A 26,432-nucleotide genomic window follows, 5' to 3' on the forward strand; every position below is an offset into this window, starting at 1 on the left:
TCCTCTTTCCCATTCTGAAACAACCAGCTTTACTTGAAAACAAATTTACTTTCATTTCCCTTAACAAAAATACATTTTCATGCCTTGTACTTTTTGTTAGCCCAAAACAACTCTATTTTCCTTGTATAGAAAACTGTTTCCCCTATTATTTCTAGAAATTTTCATTACAAATTAGAATTCTTAGAGATCTTAATTTCTTGTGAGAACTAAGAAGTAAACAATTTCGAACTGTTACACCAGGCTTCTTTAGATTGGCAAATTTGTGAATACATTTCATAATTTTTAGCAACATACACCTTTCTTATCGTTCAGTTTTTCAATATGACATAAGAACAGGCCAGTGTCTTTAAGAAATGTATAAATTCCTAAAACCATACAACCTACCAAGACTGAAGCAAAACAGAAAATCCAAACATATCAATGACAAGTAAGGAGATTGAATCAGCAGTCAACAACTTCCCAACAAACAAAAGCTAGGATCAGACTGCTTCTCTTGTGAGCTCTACCAAACATTGAAAGAATTAATACCAATCCTTCCCTAACCCTTCAAAAAAAAAAAAATGAAGAGCAGGGAACATTCTCCAACTCATTTTATAAGGTCAGCATTACCCTGATACCAAAGCCAGTCAAAGACACAAGAAAATAAAATTACAGGCCAATATGCCTGATGAATATAGAGATATATTCTCTATATCTCAAAATTTCTCACCAAATATTAACAAACCAAAATGAGCAGCACATTAAATTGATTCTATACCATGATCAACTAGGATTCATCCCTGGGATGCAAAGAGAGTTCAACATATACAAACCAAGAGACATGTATTAAGAAAATGAAAGTTTAAAAATTACATGATCATTATGAGTAGATGCAGAAGAAGTATTAGATGATATTCAGTATTGACTCATTATTGATAATTCAGTATTGACTCATTATTAAAACACTTAACAAATTGGGTTTAGAAGCAACATACCTCTACAAAATAAAGGCCATATGTGGCAAATCCACACCAACATTATACTCAATGATGAAAGTTTCAAAATTTTCTTCTAAGACCAGGAACAAGACAGGGATGTTCACTCTTGCCACTTTTCAACATGGTACTGGAATTACTAACCAGAAAAATCTGTCAGGAAGAAGAAATAAAAATCATTAAAACAGGAAAGAAATAAATAAAACTATCTTTGTTTCTATATAACATGATTGAGGGCAGGAAGAAAAGGGGGTGACAGAGGATGAGCTGGTTGGATGGCATCACTAACCCAATGGACATGAGTTTGAGCACTAATTCTGGGAGATGGTGAAGGACAGGGAAGCCTGGCATGCGGCAATCCATGGGGGTCGCAGAGTCAGACACTACATGGCAATTGAACAACAACAACAACAAAAGACTCTACTAGAATCAACAAATTCAGGAAAGTTGCAGGATACACAATCAACATACGGAAAAGAGTTTTGTTTCTATACACTAACAAGAAAACATATGAAGGAGAAATAAACAGCTCATTTATAATAGCATTAAAAATACAACTCATGGGGCACAGGGAATTAAAAATATATATATATTATATTTATAAATTATATTTATAAAATATTTTCTATTACATTTGTAAAATATATTTATATTTATTATATATATGTTTCGCTCAGTCATGTCCAACTCTTTGCAACTCCATAGACTGTAGCTTGCCAGGCTCCTCTGTCCATGGAATTCTCCAGGCATGAATACTCGAGTTAGTTGCCATGCCCTTCTCCAGGGGATCTTCCCAACCCAGGGATCGAGTCCAGGTCTCCCGCACTACAGGTGGATTATTTACCATCTGAGCCACTAGGGAAGCCCAAGAATACCGGAGTGGGTATCTTATTCCTTCTCCAGGGGAACTTCTCAACCCAGGAATCAAACTGGGGTCTCCTGCATTACAGGCAGATTCTTTACCAACGGAGCTACTGGGAAGCCCATATATATATATGCTTTGTATGAATAAATCTAACAAAGGAGGTGAAAGACCTGCAAAATGAAAATTATAAGACTGATGAAATAAACTGAAGACACAAAAGGAAAAATGTCCCCTGTTTATAGATTGGAAGAATATTATTTAACTGTCTATATTACCCAAAGCCATCTATAGAATTCTGCATTGAATTCTTATCAAATCCTTATCAAAATTTCAATAGCAATTTCCACAAGACCATTAATAGCCAAAATAATACTGAGGAAGAAGAAAGCTACAGGCATCCCACTTCCTGATTTCAAACTATACTACTATACAGAGCTCTAGTAATGGAAACAGTATGGTACTGGCATTAAAATGCATACATAAACCAATGGAACAGAATGATAGGTCACAAATAAACCCTTGCATATGTGGTCAACTAATACTTGACAAAGGAGCCAAGAATATTTGGTAAGGAAATGATAGTCTCTACAATAAATGATGTTGACAAAACTAAGTAAATACAGAAGAATGAAACTGGACCTTTATTGTGAGTCTGTATTTTGGATAAAGATTTAAATGGAAGCCATGAAAAACTCCTAGGAGAAAACATAAGAGAAAAGCTCCTTGACACTGATCTTCGCAGCAATTTCCTGGATATGACACCAAAAAAAAAAAAAAAAAAAAAATAGGCAACAGGAGCAGAAATACTCAGTGGGATTGTATCAATCTAAAAAGCTTCTGCACAGTAAAAGAAACTATCCTCAAAATGAAATAGTAACCTAAAGAATGGGAGAAAATACCTGTATTTTCATATATCTGATTAGGGTTAATATCCAAAATATATAAAGAACTCACCCAATAGCTAAAAACAAAAAATTCAAAATTGGGCACAGGAACTGAATAGAGAGGTTTCTATAGAATGGTGCTCAACATCACTAATTAGGAAAATGCAAATCAAAACTATAGTGAGATATCACCTCACATCTGTTAAAATGGCTATCATTAAAAATACTTTTTCCTCCTCATCTAGTATTCAGGGTGGACCAATGGAGTGGACCCTGGTAGCTGTTGACCCTCTATAACCCTATGGGGGCAGTGCTTCACTTCTGAGGGCTACACACAGCACCTGCCAAAATACAGTGACATGGAAGGATACGTGAAACCTTAGTCCTGCACTGACATTGTGATTTGCCAAGTGGCTCCCAATCCCAGTCACTATGATGTCCAGGACCGCTTCCATATTGAGCTCTCTGAGGAGGGAACACAGGGGTGAGTGGTGGGATGCAAGGACATCACCTTGGTTTCTGAGAGCCCCGGCGTACCCCCTTGAGCTTCAAGGACAGCCTGACCCAATGCCCAACCCAGAGCCTTGGTCCTGGACAGCACCACCCAGGGCCCAGCACTTCAGAGATTTGGCCTAGGGTGGCCCAGTCCTGGAGTCTGCAGTCTCTATGTCAAGGGCGACCTTCTCCAAGAAGACTTATGCCAACACACCATTCCTCCCAGGACTGCTGCTGCCAGTGCCCCTGGCACTGTAGCAGGCCAGTGTAGACCCACAGCTCTGCCAGCAACTCCCAAACATTCACAGGAGAAGATGAGTGCACATCCTTCTACTTGACCTTGTGTAACTCAATGAAGTTATGAGCCATGCAGGATTCAGGGTCACCCAAAACAGATGGATCACAGTGGATAGTTCCAATAAAATGTGGTCCACTGAAGAAGGGAGTGACAAACAACTTCAGTATTCTTGCCTTGAAAAACCCATGAACAGTATGAAAAGGCAAAAAGACATGACACCAGAAGATGAGACCCCCCAGGTTGGTAGGTGTCCAAAATGCTACTAGGGAAGAGCCCAGAAATAGCTCCAGAAACAATGAAGAGGCTGAGTCAAAGCAGAAACAACATCCAGTGATGGATGTGTCTGGTGTGAAAGTAAAGTCGAATGCTATAAAGAACGATATTGCATAGGAGCCTGGCATGTTAGGTCCATGAGTCAAGGTAAATTGAAAGTGGTCAAACAGGAGATGGCAAGAGTGAACGTCAACATTCTAGGAATCAGTGAACTAAAATGGATGGGAATGGGTGAATTTAATTCAGATGACCATTATATCTACTACTGTGGGCAAGAATCCCTTAGAAGAAATGCAGTAGCTCTCTTAGTCCACAAAAGAGTTAAAAATGCAATAAAGAAAGTGAAGTCGCTCAGGCGTGTCCGACTCTTTGCGACCCCATGGACTGTAGCCTACCAGGCTCCTCCCTCCATGGGATTCTCCAGGCAAGAGTACTGGAGTGGGTTGCCATTTTCCTTCTCCAGGGGATCTTCCCAACCCAGGGATCAAACCCAGGTCTCCTGCATTCCAGGCAGACACTTTAACCTCTGAGCCACCAGGGTGCAATTTCATTAACAAAAGAATGATCTTGGTTCGTTTCAAAAGCAAACCATTCAACATCACAGTAATCCAAGTCTGTGTCCCAACCACGGATGCTGAAGAAGATGAAGTCAAACAGTTCTATGAAGACCTACAAGACCTTGGAGAACTAACACCAAAAAACATATCCTTTTCATAATAGGGGATTGGAATACAAAAGTAGGAAGTCAAAGAGATACCTGGAGTAACAGGCAAGTTTGGCCTTGGAGTACAAAATGAAGCAGGACAAAGGCTAACAGAGTTTTGCCATGAGAACACACTGGTCATAGCAAACACCCTCTTCCAACAACACAAGAGAAGACTCTACACATGGACATCATCACATAGTCAATACCAAAATCAGATTGATTATGTTCTTTGCAGCCAAAGATGGAGAAACTCTAAGCAGTCAGCAAAAACAAGACTTGGCACCGACTGTGGCTCAGACCATCAGCTTCTTATTGCAAAATTCAGACTTAAATTGAAGAAAGTAGGGAAAACCACTAGCTCATTCAGATATGACCTAAATCAAATCCTTTCTGATTATATAGTGGAAGTGAAAAATAGATTCAGGGGATTAGTTCTGTTAGACACAGTGCCTGAAGAACTATGGACGGAGGTTCATAACATTGTACAGGAGGCAGTGACCAAAACTATCTGCAAGAAGAAGAAATGCAAGAAGGCAAAGTGGTTGTCTGAGGAGGCCTTACAAATACCTGACAAAAGAAGAGAAGTGAAAGGCAAAGGAGAAACAGAAAGATATACCCAACTGAATGCAGAGTTTCAGAGAATAGCAGGGAGAGATAAGAAAGCCTTCTTAAGTGAAAAATGGAAAAAAAAATTCAGGAGGACAATAGAATGGGAAAGACTAGAGATCGCTCCAAGAAAATTGGAGATATCAAGGGAACATTTCATGCAAAGATGGGCACAATAAAGGACAGAAATGGTATGGACCTAACAGAAACAAGATTATTAAGAAGAGGTGGCAAGAATACACAGAAGAACTATACTAAAAAGATCTTCATGACTCAGATAACCTCAATATTGTGTCACTCACCTGGAGCCAGACAGCTTGGAGTGCAAAGTCAAGTGGGCCTTGGGAAGCATTACCAGAAACAAAGCTAGTGGAGGTGATAGAATTCCAGCTGAGCTATTTCAAATCCTAAAACATGATGCTGTGAAAGTGCTGCACTCAATATGCCAGGAAATTTGGAAAAATCTGCAGTGGCTGCAGGACTGGAAAAGGTCAGTTTGCATTCCAATCCTAAAGAAGGGCAATGCCAAAGAATGCTCCAACTACCACACAATTGCACTCATCTCACATGCTAGTAAAGTAATGCTTAAAATTCTCCCAGCCAGGCTTCAACAGTACGTGAACCATGAACTTTCAGATGTTCAAGCTGGTTTTAGAAAAGGCAGAGGAACCAGAGATCAAATTGCCAACATCCGTTGTATCATAGAAAAAACAAGAGAATTCCAGGAAGACATCTACTTCTGCTTCACTGACTTTGTGTTAAAGCCTTTGTGTTGATCACAAGAAACTATGGAAAATTCTTAAAGAGATGGGAATACCAGACCATCTTACCTGCCTCCTGAGAAATCTGTACGCAGATCAAGAAGCAACAGTTAGAACTGGACATGGAACAACAGACTAGTTCAAAATTGCAAAAGGAGTACGTCAAGGCTATATATTATCAACCTACTTATTTAACTTCTATGGAGAGTACATCATGCAAAATACCAGGCTGGATTACTCACAAACTGGAATCTAGGTTGCCAGGAGAAATATAAATAACCACAGACATACAGATGATAGCACACTAATGGCAGAAAGTGAAGAGGAACTAAAGAGCCTCTTGATGAGGGTTAAAGAGGAGAGTAAAAATGCTGGCTTAAAACTCAACATTCAAAAAACTAAAATCATGGCATAACTCCCATATCTTCATGACAAATAGATGGGGAAAAAACTGTGACAGACTTATTTTCTTTGGCTCAAAAATCACTGTGGATGGTGAGTGCAACCATGAAATTAAAAGACACTTGCTCCTTGGAAGAAAAGCTATAACATATCTAGACAGCATATTAAAAAGAAGAGATGTCACTTTGCTGACAGAGGTCCAATTAGTCAAAGCTATGGTTTGTCCAGTAGTCATGTACAGATGTGAGAGTTGGACTGTAAAGAAGGCCTAGCAACAAAGAATTGATGCTTTCGAACTGTGATGGTGGAGAAGACTCTTGAGAGTCCCTAGGACAGCAAAGAGATCAAATCAGTCAATCCTAAAGGAAATCAATCCTGAATATTCACTAGAAGGACTGCTGCTGAAGCTCCAATACTTTGGCCACCTGATGCACAGAGCTGACTCATTAGAAAAGACCCTGATGCTGGGAAAGATTGTAGGCAGGAGGAGAAAGAGGCAGCAGAGAATGAGATGGTTGGATGGCATCATCGACTCCATGGACATGAGTTTCAGTGAACTCTGAGAGATAGTGAAGGACAGGGAAGCCTTGTGTGCTGCTGAGTGACTCAACAACAACAACAAATGATAAACAACAAATTGTTGGCAAAAGTCTGGATAGTGACTGTAGGTGTGAATGTAAATTGGCACAGACACTATAGAAAATAGTATGAGAGTTTCTCCCTTGATTAAAAATAGAACTACCACATGATCTAGCAATCGTATCTCTGGATATATATGCAAAGGGATTGAAATCAGGATCTTAAAAAGATATCTGCACATACATCCATGCTCACCAAAGCATTATTCAGATATACCTAAGATATGGAAAAAGACCTTCGTGTCAATCAATGAATAAATGGGTATTAAATAAGATATGGCAGGCACACACACATGATAGATTATCATTCAAAAATGATAAAGAAGGCCTCCTGTTTGCAACAACTTAGGTTGACTTTGAGGGCACTAACTAAGTGAAATAAGTCAGAGAGAGAAATAGTCTATGACATCACTTATATGTGGAAACTAAAAAAGCTGACCACAGAAAAACAGTAGAGTTGTGATTACTGGGGAGTGGGAGAAATGGGAGATCATGGTCCAAGGATACAAACTTCCAGTTAGATTAACACATTGGGAGACGTATTATATAGTGTGATGATTATAGCTAATAATACACTATTACATTATTCAACTTGCTGAAGAGTATAAATAATGTTCTCACCACACAAAAAATTAAACAGTAATCATGTGATATGATGGAGTTGTCATATAATGTTATGGTGGTAGTCAATTTGTTATATGGAAACATATAAAATCAATATGTTATACACTTTAAACTCAGTGTTTTATCACAATTATATCAATAACACTGTGATCAATTTTAAAAGAATTCCCATAACCTCCATCCAGATCCCAATCTATAATTATTTTCTGTACTGTTTGAGAATAAGTCATGTTCAATTCAGTTCAGTTCAGTCACGCAGCCATGTCTGACTCTTTGCGACCCCATGGACTGCAGCATTCCAGGCCTCCCTGTCCATCACTAACTCCCAGAGTTTACTCAAACTCATGTCCATTGAGTCAGTGATGCCATCCAGCCATCTCATCCTCTATTATCCCCTTCTCCTCCTGCCCTCAATCTTCCCCAGAATCAGGCTCTTTTCAAATGAGTCAGTTCTTCCCATCAGGTGGCCAAAGTATTGGAGTTTCAGCTTCAGCATCAGTCCTTCCAATGAATGATTGATTTCCTTTAGGATGGACTGGTTGGATCTCCTTGCTGTCCAAGGGACTCTCAAGAGTCCTTTCCAACACCACAGTTCAAAAGCATCAATTCTTCGGTGCTCAGCTTTCTTTGCAGTCCGATTCTCACATCCATACATGACTACTGGAAAAACCATAGCTTTGACTAGATGGACCTTTGTTGGGAAAGTAATATCTCTGCTTTTTAATATGATGTATAGGTTGGTCATAGCTTTTCTTCCAAGGAGCAAGAATCTTTTAATTTCATGGCTGCAGTGACTATCTGCAGTGATTTTGGAGCCCCCCAAAATAAAGTCTGTCACTGTTTCCCCATCTATTTGCCATGAAGTGATGGGACCAGATGCCATGATCTTAGTTTTCTGAATGTTGAGTTTTAAGCCAACTTTTTCACTCTCCACTTTCACTTTCATCAAGAGGCTTTTTAGTTCCTCTTCACTTTCTGCCATAAGGGTGCTGTCATCTGCATATCTGAGGTTATTGATATTTCTCCCAGCAATCTTGACTCCAGCTTATGCTTCATCCAGTCCAGCATTTCTCATGATGTACTCAGCATATAAATTAAATAAGCAGGGTGACTCTATACCACCTTGACATACTCCTTTCCTGATTTGGAACCAGTCTGTTGTTCCATGTCCAGTTCTAACTCCTGCTTCTTGACCTGCATACAGATTTCTCAGGAGGTAGGTCAGGTGGTCTAGTATTCCCATCTCTTTAAGAATTTTCTACAGTTTGTTGTGATCCACACAGTCAAAGGCTTTGGCATGGTCAATAAAGCAGAAGTAGATGCTTTTCTAGAACTCTCTTGCTTTTTTGATGATCCAGTGGATGTTGGCAATTTATCTCTGGTTCCTCCGCCTTTTCTAAATCCAGCTTGAACATCTGGAAGTTCATGGTTCATGTACTGTTGAAGCCTGGCTTGGAGAATTTTGAGTGTAAGTCATGTAAGTCACACTAAAAGAGATCAATGTTTGTTTCCTAAAACCAAGGAGGTCATCATGACAGTACAGTTACTAAAACTAGCCTATTAACCTTGAACTAGAGCTAATAAGGGAGAAGGCAATGGCAACCCACTCCAGTACTCTTGCCTGGAAAATCCCATGGGCGGAGGAGCCTGGTGGGCTGCCATCTATGGGGTTGCACAGAGTTGGACATGACTGAAGTGACTTAGCAGCAGCAGCAGCAGCGCTAATAAGAGTAGCAGAATGCTACCACAAAATATGCCACTCTGGCATAAGATTAATTTTGTCCTGAATATCATTGAGAAGAGGTGTATATGAGGAAAAGCTTTCTGTCGTCCACCCTTTGCCTAAAAGCCAGAGATAAATTTGTACGGTGTCCCCCATCCCCTCTATGAGGAAGGACAGAAGTTAATCACAGGAGACAGCTCAAGACCCTTGTCACCCTGGAGATGGGACCAGAAGGCACTACATAACAAACTTTCCAAACTAGCCCTTATGTCCACTAGTTTCCCCATATATTCACCTTCCTACAGTTTGCCACCCTAGAAGCTCAAAGTGCTTCTCTTTTCTCTTGTCCCTTCTCTAAAAATGTTTTGTTCTTTTGTAAAGATGCCATATAAGCTCATGTTTTTGAAGTTTTTGTGTTAATAAACTTCTTTTTCTCTCATTAAAAAAAAGACAGTTGTAGTTCTGGCATAAAGACAGACATAGATCAGTGAAACCCAGAAATAAACCCACACATCTATGGTCAATTGATTTTTGCCAAGGGCACCAAGACCATTCAATGGGGAAAAGAATAGTCTTTTCATTAATAAAATATAATCAGTATAGATAGAATATCAATATCTTTTATAGAATAACTGAATATCCACAGACAAAAGAATGAGTTTGGATTCTGTACTTCACATCACATATAAAAATGAACTCAAATGGTTCAAAGACTTAAATGTAAGTGCTAAACCATGAAACATCTTAGAAGAAAACAATCTTTATAACCTTGGGTTAGGCACCCATTTCTTATATATGACATCAAAACCCAAGGAACCAAAGGAAAAATAGACAAATTAGACTTTAATAAAATTAAAAACTTTTCTGATTTAAAGGAAAGCATCAAAAGTGAAGAGACCTATAGCATCAAAAATAATACAATACTTTGGAATAAACTGAATCAAGGAGGCAAAAGATATGTACACTGAAAACTGTGAAACATTGATTAAATAAATTGAAGACACAAATAAATGTTAAGATATCCTGTGTTAATGGATCATAAAGTTACTACTAAAATTTCCATATTACCTAAACCATCTATAGATTCAATTCAATCTCTATCAAAATTACAATGGCATATTTTATAGAAATAGAAAAAGTACAACTGAAAAAAAACCCCTAAATTTTATGTGGAACCACAAAAGACCATGAATGACCAAAGTGATCCTTAGAAAGAAGAACAAAGCTGGAGGCATCATCCTATTTCCTAATTTCAAATCATACTACAAATCTATAGTAATCACAACAGTATGGTACTGGTATAAACCAGACACAAAGACCAATGAAACAGCATTGAGAGCCCATAAGTAAACCCACGTGTATATGGCCAACTAATATCTGACAAGGGAACCAAGAATACTCAATGGCGAAAAGATAGTCTCTTCAATAAATGGCACCAGGAAAACTGTATACCCACATGCAAAAGAATGAAACTGGACGCCCTGTATTACACCATGCACAAAAATTAACTATAAGTGGATTAAAGGCTTAAATATAAGGCCTGAAACCATATACCTCCTAGAAGAAAACACAGGAAAACACATGGATCTTGACAACAATCTTCTGGATATGACACCTAAAGCACAGGCAACAAAAGGAAAAACAAGTGAGACTACTATATCAAACTAAAAAGCTTCTGCACATTAAAAGAAACCTCCAATAGGATGGAAAGGCAACCTACAAAGTGGGAGAAAACAACTTGTAAACCATCTTCCTGATAAGGAGTTAATATCTAAATATATAACTCATACAATTCAGTAGGAGAAATACAAATAATCTAATTAAAATATGCCAAGGACCTGGATAGGTGTTTTTCCAAATAAATGATTAAATGGCCAGCAGCTCCACAAAGAAGTGCTCAACATCACTATCAGGAGAATACAAATCAAAACTACAACGAGCTATCACCTCACGCCTGTTATAATGGTAACTATCAAAAAGATCAGAGATAACAAATGCTGACAGGTATGTGAGAAAAGAGAACTTGTGCACTGCTGGTGTGAGTGTAAATAGGTATGCCACTATGGAAGATAGTATGGAGATTCTTCAAAGAATTAAAAATAGAACTCCCATATTATACAGCAATATAACTTCTAGGTGTACATCAGAAGGAAACAGAATCACCGTGTTCCTGTGTCAGTATGTTCACTGCAGTCTTATTTACTAGCCAAGACATGAAAATAACCTAAATGTCCATCAACAGGCGAATGGGTAAAGGAAATGGTGAAGGTGATCCAATAGCCCAAACTTCCAGTTATAAAATGAATGAGTTCTGGGGATCTAATCTACCGAATGATGTTAATTAACATTACTGTATGGTATACTTGAAGGTTGTTAAGAGTATATCTTAAAAATTCTTACCACACACAGAGAAATGGCAACTAATTATGTGAGGTGATAGGTATGTTAACTAACCTTTTTGTGTTATTAATTTCACAGTATATATGGATGTCAAATCATCATATTTTATACTATAAACTCACACAATGTTCTCTGTCAAATAGATTTCAATTAACTTAGAAAATAAAGTGAAAAGACAACCCATACAGTGAGAGAAATATTTGCAAGTTATTTATCTGTTAAGTGTCTAGAATCCAGAATATAAAAAGAACTCTTATAACTGAAAATAAAAAAAAGATAACCCAATTAAAAATGGCAGAGGACTTGAATACACGTTTTTCTAAAGAAGATACACAGATGGCAAATCAAATCATTGAAGTGTGAAGTGAAAGTTGCTCAGTCATGTCTGACTCTATGCAACCCCATAGACTGTAGCCTTCTAGGCTCCTCTGTCCATGGAATTCTCCAGGCAAGAATACTGGAGTGAGTAGTCTTTACCTTCTCCAGGGGATCTTCCCAACCCAGAGATTGAACCCAGGTCTCCCGCATTGCAGGCAGATTCTTTACTGTCTGAGTCATCAGGGAAGCCTAATTAATCATTCAGTTCAGTTCAGTTCAGTTCAGTTGCTCAGTCGTGTCCGACTCTTTAAGACCCCATGAATTGAACTGCAAATCAAGACTACAATGGGATGCCAACTCACACATATTAGAAGAGCAATAATAATGATGGATAATAATAGTAATAATAATGGAAGAGAGTCTGAAAAAGAATATATACACACACACACACACACACACACACACACATATATAAAACACTTTGCTGTATACTTGAAACTAACAATATTATAAATCAACTATACGTCAATAAAATAATAATAATAAATAACAGAAAATACATGTGCTGGTGAGGATTTGGAGAAACTGGAACTCTCATGCATTGCTGGTGGAACCAGGAACAGAGGAACCAGCCATGCATACCTGGACATCTGACCTAGAAAACTGTGAAATAATAACTTTGTGTTCTTTAAGTCACTAAATTTGTGATAATATGATATGGTGGCAGTAGAAACAGTAATACTACAAACTATACTACACAAGTAGTACTACAAATAATGAACACAGTAATACTACAAGACTATCGAGGCTAGGTTGTAAAAACCAGAAAGGAAGTACAGTTTCAACCTGGCATGTTTTTCTCTGGGCCCGTACCTTTGGAACTCTTAGCAACCACGTAAGAAGCATGGCTGATCTGAAGCCACCATGCTGGAGAGACCACATAGACATAGAGATGTCTGATCTGTTCTTTGCCTAAGCTGTTTGAGTCTTCCAGTTTTAGGTGACAGGCATCTCAGAGGATGCTTTTGATAATGATTTAGACTCAGCTACTATGGGACTGAAAGACAAACTCCCCGGGTCGGTAAGTGCCCAATATGCTACTGGAGATCAGTGGAGAAATAACTCCAGAAAGAATTAAGGGATGAGGCCAAAGCAAAAACAATACCCGGTTGTGGATGTGACAGGTGATAGAAGCAAGGTCCGATGCTGTAAAGAGAAATATTGCATAGGAACCTGGAATGTCAGGTCCATGAAACAAGGCGAATTGGAAGTGGTCAAACAGGAGATGGCAAGAGTGAACGTCGACATTCTAGGGATCAGCGAACTAAAATGGACTGGAATGGGTGAATTCAACTCAGATGACCATTATGTCTACTACTGTGGGCAAAAATCCCTTAGAAGAAATGGAGTAGCAGTAGCCATCATGGTCAACAAAAGAGTCTGAAATGCAGTACTTGGATGCAATCTCAAAAACTAAAGAATGATCTCTGTTTCCAAGGCAAACTATTCAATATCACAGTAATCCAAGCCTATGCCCCAACCAGTAATGCTGAAGAAGCTGAAGTTGAACAGTTCTATGAAGACCTACAAGACCTTTTAGAACTAACACCCCCAAAAGATGTCCTTTTCATTATAGGGGACTGGAATGCAAAAGTAGGAAGTCAAGAAACACCTGGAGTAACAGGCAAATTTGGCCTTGGATTACAGAATGAAGCAGGGCAAAGGCTAATAGAGTTTTTCCAAGAGAACGCACCGGTCATAGCAAACACCCTCTTCCAACAACACAAGAGAAGACTCTACACACATGGACATCACCAGATGGTCAACACCGAAATCAGATTGATTATATTCTTTGCAGCCAAAGATGCAGAAGCTCTATACAGTCTGCAAAAACAAGACCAGGAGCTGACTGTGGCTCAGATCATGAACTGCTTATTGCCAAATTCAGACTTAAATTGAAGAAAGTAGGAAAAACCACTAGACCATTCAGGTATGACCTAAATCAAATCCCTTATGATTATACAAAGGAAGTGAGAAATAGATTTAAGGGACTAGATCTGATAGACAGAGTGCCTGATGAACTATGGATGGAGGTTCGTGACATTGTACAGGAGACAGGGATCAAGACCATCTCCATGGAAAAGAAATGCAAAAAAGCAAAATGGCTGTCTGAGGAGGCCTTAAAAATAGCTGTGAAAAGAAGAGAAGTGAAAAGCAAAGGAGAAAAGGAAAGATATAAGCATCTGAATGTAGAGTTCCAAAGAATAGTATGGAGAGACAAGAAAGACTTCCTTAGAGATCAGTGCAAACAGAGGAAAACAACAGAATGGGAAAGACTAGAGACCTCTTCAAGAAAATTAGAGATACCAAGGGAACATTTCATGCAAAGATGGGCTCGATAAAGGACAGAAATGGTATGGACCTAACAGAAGCAGAAGATATTAAAAAGAGGTGGCAAGAATACACAGAAGAACTGTACAAAAAAGATCTTCACGACCCAGATAATCATGATGGTGTGATCACTCACCTAGAGCCAGACACCCTGGAATGTGAAGTCAAGTGGGCCTTAGAAAGCATCACTACGAACAAAGCTAGTGGAGGTGATAGAATTCCAGTGGAGCTATTTCAAATCCTGAAAGATGATTCTGTGAAAGTCCTACACTCAATATGCCAGCAAATTTGGAAAACTCAGCAGTGGCCACAGGACTGGAAAAGGTCAGTTTTCATTCCCATCCCAAGGAAGTAAAGCAAAGTCACTCGGTTGTGTCCGACTCTTTGTGACCCCGTGGACTGTAGCCCGCCATGCTCCTCTGTCCATGGGATTCTCCAGGCAAGAATACTGGAGTGGGTTGCAAGGCAATGCCAAAGAATGCTCAAATTACCCCACAATTGCACTCATCTCACACACTAGTAAAGTAATGCTCAAAATTAACCAAGCCAGGCTTCAACAATACGTGAACCGTGAACTTCCAGATGTTCAAGCTGGTTTGAGAAAAGGCAGAGGAACCAGAGATCAAATGGCCAACATCTGCTGGATCATGGAAAAAGCAAGAGAGTTCCAGCAAAACATTTATTCCTGCTTTATTGACTATGCCAAAGCCTTTGACTGTGTGGAGCACAATAAAATGTAGGAAATTCTTAAAGAGATGGGAATACCAGACAACCTGACCTGCCTTTTGAGAAACCTATACGCAGGTCAGGAAGCAACAGTCAGAACTGGACATGGAACAACAGACTGGTTCCAAATAGGAAAAGGAGTACATCAAGGCTGTATATTGTTGCCCTGTTTATTTAACTTGTATGCAGAGTACATCATGAGAAATGCTGGGCTGGAAGAAGCAGAAGCTGGAATCAAGATTGCCGGGAGAAATATCAATAACCTCAGATATGCAGATGACACCACCGTTATGGCAGAAAGTGAAGAAGAACTAAAGAGCCTCTTGATGAAAGCGAAAGAGGAGAGTGAAAAAGTTGGCTTAAAGCTCAACATTCAGAAAACTAAGATCATGGCATCTGGTCCCATCACTTCATTGGAAATAGATGGGGAAACAGTGGAAACAGTGTCAGACTTTATGTTTTTGGGCTCCAAAATCACTGCGGATGGTGATTACAGCCATGAAATTAAAAGACGCTTACTCCTTGGAAGGAAAGTTATGACCAACCTAGACAGCATATTCAAAAGCAGAGACATTACTTTGCCAACAAAGGTCTGTCTAGTCAAGGCTATGGTTTTTCCAGTGGTCATGTATGGATGTGAGAGTTGGACTGTGAAGAAAGCTGAGCGCCAAAGAATTGATGCTTTTGAACTGTGGTGTTGGAGAAGACTCTTGAGAGAGCCTTGGACTGCAAGGAGATCCAACCAGTCCATCCTAAAGGAGACCAGTCCTGGGTGTTCATTGGAAGGACTGATGCTAAAGCTGAAACTCCAATACTTTGGCCACCTCATGCGAAGAGTTGACTCATTGGAAAAGACTCTGGTGCTGGGAGGGATTGGGGGCAGGAGGAGAAGTGGTTGACAGAGGATGAGATGGCTGAATGGCATCACCGACTCAATGGACATGATTTTGAGTGAACTCCGGGAGTTGGTGATGGACAGGGAGGCCTGGCGTGCTGTGATTCATGGGGTTGCAAAGAGTCAGACACGAATGAGTAACTGAACTGAACTGAACTGAACCATGGGACTGAGAGATTCCTCGTAAGTACCATCTAGCTTGGCCTTATCAGCCTCCATAACTATTAGATGATAATGATACACCGATAATTTTTTTTTTTTTTTTTGGGATTTGTTTGTTTGGCTGCACTGCATGGCTTACAATATTTTACTTCCCTAACCAGAGATTGAACCTGGGCCCCCTGCAGTAGAAGCTTGGAATGCTAACCATTGGACACTGTGGAATTCCCACAATGATTATTGTTTTATGAAGCTAAGTTTGTAGTGACATTATGCATCCACAAAAATATCCAAACACTCATTTAGCTTTTTGTCACTCCACAAAGAGAGGTAATCAAAAACTTTCTCTGTATGAAAGAAGGAGGAATTGAATCACAGAGTAGACCAAAAATCTGAAAAGAGGTACTGATATAGGCCTTCAATCCTTATTTCTCTGGTAGGGCTAAGGGAAAATCATTTCTCTGTTAATATCTGTGATTGACTTTTCATCTAAAGAAGAAATTGGCAAATTTTTACTTAAAGGGTGAGATAGTAAATAGGCTTCTCAGGCCAAGAAGCAAAATCAAGGCTATGATGTAGCAGCTTACATTTACCATTTAAGATACAATCCTTTACTTTTACTGCCTAAATAGTATGTGTTATGCTTTATATTCAGAGAAGGCAATGGCACCCCACTCCAGCACTTTTGCCTGGAAAATCCCATGGACGGAGGAGCCTGGTAGGCTGCAGTCCATGGGGTCGCTAAGAGTCAGACACGACTGAGCGACTTCACTTTCACTTTTCACTTTCATGCATTGGAGAAGGAAATGACAACCCACTCCAGTGTTCTTGCCTGGAGAATCACAGGGACGGGGAAGCCTGATGGGCTGCCGTTTGTGGGGTCGCATAGAGTCGGACACGACTGAAGCGACTTAGCAGCAGCAGCAGCAGCATGCTTTATATTTTGCATTTTTGCTTCCAAATATCCTGCTAAAGGCAGGCTGCTCTTCAGTGGAGGCTGTGTTTCTAGTTGTGAAATGTGAGTGCATTTGATCCTGTAGACAAGGGCTGTGTGGGTTGTGATTTTAGCCATTTCAGTGGCTAAACTGCTTGTCTTTGCAGTTGTCTTCTTTGACTTAAAAGCTGTCAGATACCTTGACTCAAACTGAGCAGAACATTGCTAAATTGAATTTGAAACTGGAATGTTGGATTTTTCCAGTGCTTTCCCAATACTTTTGCACATGATGTCATTTCAAGTGTAGCAGAAAGAAAACTAGGTTTCAAGCTATGAGATTTGAATACGAGGCACTCTCTAGTTGCAGAGCAGTGGCTATGACAGTTAACATCTCTGAGCCTCAGTTTCTGTGAGCTGATGGGATTAATATTTTCTTGCTTCCTTACAATGACTGGTTGAAGTTTAAATGAGATAAAATTTATGAAGGTGAATTGTAGCTTCAAAGTGCAAAGCACCTGCTAATTGTTATTGATGTGCATATTATAAAGCATTTGGTCTTCCTTTCTCTCCATGTCTCTCCCTCCCACTTTGTTGTTTTTTCAAATCTTAACTATTTTTTGTTCTGCTTAGATCTTTGCTTAACTGATAAATTAATTTTTGTGGCGGATCATTCAGTATGCCCTCCTCTGCAAAAGCGATGATCTCCTGTGGTAGACAGTGTGGACATAGTGGCACATGACTGTGGGAGGTATACTCTGGGAGCTTATGTTAGCCTTTTATCTATAAACTCATTATTTCTCAAATAGTTAAGAATGCTTGGTGCTGCAGATAAAGTAGTGGATGAGACACACGGTAATAGGCCTTACATAGATCTTACATGCTAAGTGTATTCGTTTCCTACTGCTGTCATAACAAGTTACCACAAACTTACTGGCTTAAAGCAACACCAACTTATCTTTCAGTTTGCAGGCCAGAAGCCTGGATCCAGAGGGCTGCATCCTTCTGGAGGCTCCATTGTGTGTTAGTTGCTCAACTGTGTCTGACTCTTTGTGACCCCATGGACTGTAGCACACCAGGCTCCTCTGTCCATGGGATTTCCCAAGCAAGAATACCAGAGTGGGTAGCCATTCCCTCCTCCAGGGGATCTTCCTGACCCAGGGATCGAGCCTGGGTCTCCTGCATTGCAGGTAGATTCTTTACCAAAGTATCTATTTCCTTGCACTTTCTTGCTTCTAGAGGGTGCCTCCATGCCATGACTCATGTCCCTTTTCCTCTATTTTCAAAGCCAGGAATTTTTTTTCCTAAATGAGCAGAAGAGAAAACATTCCCTACTACCAGAGAAAATTTGCTTAGGTGGTAAAGTGGCACACTGCTTATAGTGCTTCATTTTTCTCCTTATATATCCACATACTTGCCCTGGATTCCTGGTGAACTGAGTCTACTTCCTCAACTTTTGATTTTGGGCTTAGCCATGTGACTTGTTTTAGCCAAGAATGTGTTAACAATTCTGACACAAGCACAGGCTATAAACTTACTTGCATAGTTGGGTTTAGCCTCTTACATTCCTGTGATTGCCATGAGAACAGCCTATCCTGTGTCCACTGGTCCAAGGAGAGTGTGGAGACATGTGGTAATGAAATGAATCCAATCTAGAGGCTGACACTTGAGCCTGAAGTCCATCCTAGCCCAGCTAAAGTTATTGCCAATCTGTAGGTCTGTTTTAAGACACAGAATTTTGAGTTAATTTGTTACTCACCATTATTGAAGCACCACTGACTCATACAAGGAGAAATGCAAGAAGGATTTCTCCTTTTTTGGAGCACCGTGTATATCAGCCTCCATTGTTTTTCCAAGCTTCCTCTGGATTTTACTTTTAATGTCAGGGAGACCAGACAGGAATTATTTACTTTCAATGCAGTTTCTGTTAGTAGTTTTAAGAATAGGGAGACCTTTGAAGTCTAAGGATTTGTGTAACAGAAATTGCATGGCTCAGTGAGCAAGGCAGCTGAGTGGAATCCTTCACTTTAACAAGGTCTATTTCTAGCTTCAATGACGCAAATTTCTCCTTCATGAACTCACCATCTTTCAAGCTTTGTTATCAGGAAAGCAAGGGCAATATCACTACCTAGTCTTCCTTCTGAACTAAGTGTGATAAAAACAAAAGGTGGCCAAGACTTTTAAAAGCCCACAGTACTCTAAATATGTGGCTTTTTTACAAGTATCTAGATGGCTGAAAATAAACCTGGCAATACCTCTCAAATGGACAAGCTTAGCCACCTCTCCTGTTGTTTCTCTGCGTGGCCAAAGTTGAGTGAATTTTTCTCCCTGTGATTTTTGTTGCCTCCTGAGCATTAATAATGCTGGAATAGCATTGTACTCTCCCCCCAGGTGCATCGATTTTCCTGCTTGAATTGATGTAGCCTCACAAAGAGAACACCTCACTGTTATTATCCTTTTCGATGTTCTATTTGCTGGCTTGGCCATTCCACTCAGCTTAACCAAAAGTAGGTTGTGTCTGTGGAAGAAAGGACAGCTTTTCAGAAATGGGAAACTTCTTGAGCTTGAAGCATGAGAACAGGCATCTACATGGATTAAAGGAACCATATTCCATAAGTTTAATGTAGCAATTGATGAAATTATCAATGGAACAGCAAACTACAGACTGCAAGATTTTGAACTCTGCTTGCTTTATGTATATATAGGAAAAAAATCATTTCTTGTATGTTTGAATCTCACAACAGAGGCTAAAAATCAGGATTATTGCCTGCATTTTCTCTTTTTGGATGAGGTTGTTGTATTCTCTGAGGAAGATTTTAAATTGAGGCAGATAATTACCAACATCCACACAGGGAAGTTTGGTGCGTTCCTCTGTGCTCCTGTTGCACTTGTTCAACTCAGTTATATTATGCCTATTTGTGGCATATGCCCAGAAACTTCTCCCCAGGCCAGAGGTCAGATAGGCTATCATAGTCCTCTGAGTACAGGACTAATGGAGGAATTCTTTTCCTCAAAGCTTAAGCATGGCCGAAAGCAAGCAGGATGCATAGCTTAGTTGAATAGGAAGTTTGACTCTATAAGCCATAAAAGTCAAATCAAAGCAGATGGTTAAAGTTACAAGGCCAGAAGCAGATAGTAGCAGGGATTTGGTGATAGGGAGAAGAGAGATTCATTTCAAGAAAGCATGGAATTGTCCCAGGCAATTCTTGGCACAGGCAGTATTATCCAAGCTGCACCTTTATGCCTGTAGGAGTATCTGAAGAAGGAGCCAGCTATAAAAGGTAGAGATGTGATGGGACCTAGCCTCCAAGACTGTCTCTCCCACAGATTGTGAGCTCCCTCAGGAAGCCTTTATTTAACTACTCCTTACTCCTGTAGTGCTTATTATATAGGAACTAAATAAATTTTGGCAGCATGGAAAACTAATTATCCAGATTCTGTAGATACACAATATTTTTGTTAGTGTAATGATTCAAAGTAACTTGTCATACAAAGAGACTATTGGGTTAGGTGAGTTAACTTTCATTTATATGATTAGCTGCAATTTGTATAATAGAAGAGCAGAAAGAAAAAACAGAATTAAAAGGGCAAAATGCACAGTTTTTGAAGGAAAAATGCTGGTCATAGCCAGAGTTGTCTGGTAGCAAACTAGGTATATATTTTCAAAAAGGCCATAGTGATTCTCTGGAGTTAGTAAAAACTGTAGCTTCTACTGGTGTGAAGAGAAGATGGACTTAAAAATGTACCCTTTAGGTTCTTTTTAGAGAGAAACACTTTGAAAGGAGACAACACCATACAAATGCCAAGTCTTATTATTATCATTACTGCCATGAACACCTCCAAGCCACACACACGCACACACAAAACATGTCCATAACAGAAGTCTGCTTTGAAGATGGGCTGGTAAAGAAAGCTCATTTGAGATATTCCACGTACAAACTGCCTGCATTTAGTGCCATCTCCCTGAAATTCCAAATTACCATTGTCACCACTGTGTGCAGTAAAAGTTTCAGGTAAAAAGCACAGAGGGAAGAAAAAGTTAAACGCTTATACCGTGGTCTAATGACACCAATCTGAGAGCATTGTTTACTTTCATGGTAAATAACAGCATGAGAATAACATTCCCATTACTGACCATTGTCACCAACCAGCAGGGAACACTGGCTCTTTTCATCTTCCCTACAATTGTAGAAAACCTGAATAACTCTTCCACACATGGATGTCCAGGCTGTTTGGCCTCCAGCTTTTCCAGAGCTGCTAAAGTTCTCAGGCCCATATCCATCCCTACATTTCTAATATGTTTATACACAAGCATATCTAGAACAGGGGTTGCAAACTACAGCCTCTGTCCCTGTGTAGTCCAAAATGCCCACTTTGCATTTTTGTATGTCTCATGAGCTAAGACTTGTTTCTACATTTCTAGATGGTTGGAAAAAAGTACAAAGAAGCATATTTCATGACAAAAATTATATGAAGTTTAAATGTTGATATCCATAAAATTTTATCATAACACAGTCATCTATGGCTGCTTTTGCACTGTAACATAGGTAGGGAGCTGTGACAGAGATCTTATGACCCACAAGGCCAAAATCTTTTGCTTTCTGGTTCCTTGAGAAAAAAATTTTCAACTCCTGATCTAGAATATGGCTGTTACTCCTTTAGAAAATTACTTTTTTGCTGAATCATAATGTAACACTTGAATAAAGAGTATGACATCTGATCTTTCACATAGGGATTCACTTGGGTGACCATCACACAGAAAAATAATAAAAAAAAAAAAGATTTCCAGCATCATAGAAAGGCTCTCTCCTAGTTAACATTCCCTCTCAAAGTTACTCATTTTTTTTCTAAAGGCTATTACCATGAATTAATTCTGCCTATTTTTGAAATGTATATAAATAAGGTAATATATATTTTTCATCTATTTATTTTTACGCAACATTCTGTACATGAAATTCACTCATGTTGATGCATGTGTCAGTAGTTTGTTCTATTGTATGAATATATACTATAATTTATATAGTCTTCTGTTGGTTATTAGGTAGTTCTTAACTTTTTTAAATATTGTGAGTATAGCTGCTATGAACATTCTTGTGCATGAATTTTGGTGAACATATGTATTTGATTCTTGAGTAAATACCTAGAATAGAACTTCTGGAATGATGATGCTTTTTTTATAAAGTTGAGCTCCAGTTTGATATGAGCAAGATCCATTCAGTAGGATCTTTTAAAAGTATGAAGCAAAAGCATTTTTACTTTTGTAGATGTAAACTTAAGTATTTAAGGGATAAATTCTGAGGTGTTGCTTAAAAGGCTATAGCAAAGGAGAAGGTAAAGGGGAATAGGTTTTTTAAATGCCAAAATATTTATGGTGACTGAAACTACGTGATAAATTCATTAAGATTCATTCTATTTTCTATTCCTTAGTGCATTTGGAAACCTTTTCAATAAAAATTAGAAAAAAGAAGAAATGGGTTGAAGTAAATAATGAAGCAGGTGAACTATTACACAACAATAATGCTGGACATTGAGGAAAGTTTCAACTCCTACAACTGTGATGAGAGATGCATTTTCTAGTATGTGAAGGAAAAACAAAACTCCAAATTTGTCTCATTTAATATTAAAATAACTACAGATATCTAGCATAAGATGTGAAGACAAAGATACAACTAAATCTATGAAATTCCACACCTGGAAATTACCAAGTATACAGTCTCAGACAATATCTTTACCTTTGTCTATAAAATGGAAATTCTTGAACCCAGAGTTACTATGAGGATTATTAGATAACCAAGTATAAGCCTTTTGTTTAGCACCCAGTATTTAGGCGGCACTCAAGAGATTTTGTGTAAGCCTATGTCTATTGTGCATAGACTGAGAGGGAGTTCAGCGTTTGGCAATGTAATATGTCTCTAACTGAGAACCAAGAGAAAATATGAACAAAGTATTATTTTTTAAAAACCCTCTATTTGAAGGCATAGGAAATATATCAAGGTACAAGGATTAGATTAGTGGCCCTAGGATCCTATGGAGAAGAAAAATCAGAGAAGTGAGCCTGGAAGTTGGCATTGCTTTGTACTCCAAGGTGTTGGACAATTCCAAAAGCAGTTGCCGACAGGCAAATAAGTGGGGCAGAGCTTTCAATAGACTCAGAGGCATCCTGGGCTGAAAATTCAAGTTAAAGACCCCAAGAAGGAGGAATCCTAATATATACTCCAGGTTTACTGTTGGAACCCTAAAAGCAACTAAATATATAAAGCAAATATTATCAGATCTAAAGGGAGAACTAGACAGCAACATGAAAATAGTACAGACTTTACTACCCCACTCACATCAATGGGCAGATCATCCAAACAGAAAATCAATAAAGAAACATCAGCCTTAAATGACATGTTATACAAGACAAACTTAACAGATATATATATACAGAACATTCCATCCAAAGGCAACAGAATACACATTCTTCTTAAGTGCACACTGAACATTCCCCAAGATAGCTATGTTAGGCCACAAAACAAGTCTGTATGAAACCAGAAATCAATTACAAGAAGAAAGCTGGAAAATTCACAAATATATGAAGATTAAACAATATGCTACTGAACAACCCAAGGGTAAACAAAGAACTCAAAAGAGACATTCAAAAAGGCCTTGAGACAAATAACAATGGAAATATAGTACACCAAAACTTATGGCATGCAGCAAAAGCAGTTCTAAGAGGGAAGTTCATAGTGATAAATGTCTGCCTAAAGAAACAAGAAGGATCTGAAATAAACAACTTAACTTTACACCTCAAGGAACTAGAAAAGAACAAATGAAGCCCAGAGTTGGTAGATGGAAGGATATAACAAAGATAAGAAAATTAAATGAATAGAATCTAAAAAGAAAAGATCAATAAAACCAAGAGCTGGTTCTGAAAAAAGATAAACAAAAAAGAGGGCTCAAATAATTAAGATCAGAAATGAAACATGATACCACAGGCATAAAGAACATCATTAAGAGACTACTAAGCATACTTACCGGAGAAGGCAATGGCACCCCACTCCAGCACTCTTGCCTGGAAAATCCCATGGACGGAGAAGCCTGGTAGGCTGCAGTCCATGGGGTCACGAAGAGTCAGACACGACTGAGCGACTTCACTTTGACTTTTCACTTTCATGCATTGGAGAAGGAAATGGCAACCCACTCCAGTGTTCTTGCCTGGAGAATCCCAGGGACGGGGGAGCCTGGTGGGCTGCCGTCTATGGGGTCGCACAGAGTCGGACACGACTGAAGCAACTTAGCAAGCACACTTACATGCCAGCAAACTGGAAAAATTAGAAGAAATTAATAAACTATAAATATACAACTGAAAGAATGAATCATGAATAAATAGAGAACAGACCAATCACTACTAAAGAGTCTGTATCAGTAATCAAAAATCTCCCAACAAACAAAAATCCAGAACTAGATGGATTCACTGGTGAATTCTACATTCAAAGAATTAATACCAGTCCTTATCAAACTCTTCCAAAAAACAGCAAAAAAGAAACGCTTCCAAACTCATTTTATGAGGCCAACATTACTCTGATACCCATACCAAAGACACCACAAGAAAGAAAATTGCAAGCCAATATCCCTGATGAACATAGATGCAAATATCTTCAATAAAATATCTGTAAGCCCAATTTAATAATATATTAAACGGATTATACACCATCATCAAATGGGATTCATCCCAGTGATGCAGGATGGTTCAATGTCCGCTAAACAAAGTGATACAACACATTGCACAATACATAAACATCACATGATCATTTCAACAGATGCAAAGAAAACATTCAACAAAATTCAACATCCATTTATGATAACAACTCACAACAAAGTAGGTATCAAGTGAATGTACCTCAATGTAACAAAGACTATATATGTCAAGCCCAGCTAACATCATATTCAGTGTTGAAAAGCTGAAAGCTTTTCTTCTGAAATCAGGAGCAGGCCAAAGATGCCTACTCTCACCATTTGTATTTAACATAGTATTGGAAGTCCTAGCCACAAGAGTTAGGCAAGGAAAAGAAAGAAAAGGCACACAAACTGTAAAGGAGGGAGTAAAACTCTCATTATTTGTGGACAACATAATTTTATATATTGAAAACTAAAGACTCCACCAAAAACATGTTAGAACTAACAAAAAAATTCAGTAAAATTTCAGGATACAAAATAAATATACAAAAAAAATCCATTGTGTTTCTATACACTAATAAGTAACTATCAGAAAGTAAAATTAACAAAACAATCCCATTTATAACTGCATCAAAGAGAATAAAATGCCTAATCATTTCTCACAGAACTAGAACAAAAAATTTCACCATTTGTATGGAAACATAAAAGACCTCAAATAGTCAAAGCAATCTAGAGAGAAAGAAGAATGGAGCTGGAGGAGTCAACCTTTCTGACTTCAGACTAAACTAGAAAGCTATAGTCATCAAGACAGTATGGTACTGGCACAAAAACAGAAATACAAACCAATGAAACAATATAGAAAGCCCAGAGATAAACCCACACACCTATCAGCATCTTATCTTTGACAAAGGAGGCAAGTATATACAGTGGGGAAAAGACAGTTTCTTCAATAAGTGGTGCTGGGAAAACTGGACAGCTGCATGTAAAAGTATGAAATTAGAACGCTTCCTAACACCATACACAAATATAAACTCAAAATGGATTAAAGACCTAAATGTGAAACCAGAAACTATAAAACTCTTAGAGGAAAACATAGGCAGAACACCATTTGCCATAACTCATGGCACAATCCTCTATGACCTACCTACCAGAGTAACAGAAATAAAAACAAAATAAACAAGTGGGGCCTAATTAAACTTAAAAGCTTTTGCACAGCAAAGGAAACTATAAACAAGGTGAAAAGATAACTCTCAGAATGGGAGAAAATAATAGCAAATGAAATAACTGACAAAGGGTTAATTTCCAAAATATTCAAGCAGGTTGTACAACTTAATACCAGAAAAACAAACAATGCAATCAAAAAGTGGGCAAAAGACCTAAACAGACATTTCTCCAAAGAAGACATATAGATGGTTAATAAACACATGAAAAAATGCTCAAAATCACTCATTATTAAATGAACACATATCAAAACTACAATGACATATCACTTCACACCAGTCAGAATGGGCATCATCAAAAAATCCAAAAACAATAAATGCTGGAGAGGGTGTGTTAGAAAGGTAACCTTCTTACACCATTGGTGGGAATGTAAATTGATATAGCCACTATGAAAGACAGTATGCTACTGCTGCTGCTAAGTCGCTTCAGTCGTGTCCGACTCTGCGCGACCCTATAGACGGCAGCCCACCAGGCTCCGCCATC

The 26,432-nt window shown here is 38.7% G+C and overlaps 1 long non-coding RNA gene across 1 annotated transcript in view; it reads right to left on the reverse strand.

Annotated features, from left to right (window-relative positions):
• Positions 1-26,432, reverse strand: part of LOC123331902 — a 92,385-nt gene that overhangs the window by 5,080 nt on the left and 60,873 nt on the right. Inside the window, exon 3 of the long non-coding RNA XR_006548709.1 lies at positions 975-1,127. This is a non-coding gene — a long non-coding RNA (uncharacterized LOC123331902). The remainder of the gene's footprint in view (positions 1-974; positions 1,128-26,432) is intronic.

This window comes from Bubalus bubalis, chromosome X (assembly GCF_019923935.1).
Source record: "Bubalus bubalis isolate 160015118507 breed Murrah chromosome X, NDDB_SH_1, whole genome shotgun sequence".
Lineage (NCBI taxonomy): Eukaryota > Metazoa > Chordata > Mammalia > Artiodactyla > Bovidae > Bubalus > Bubalus bubalis.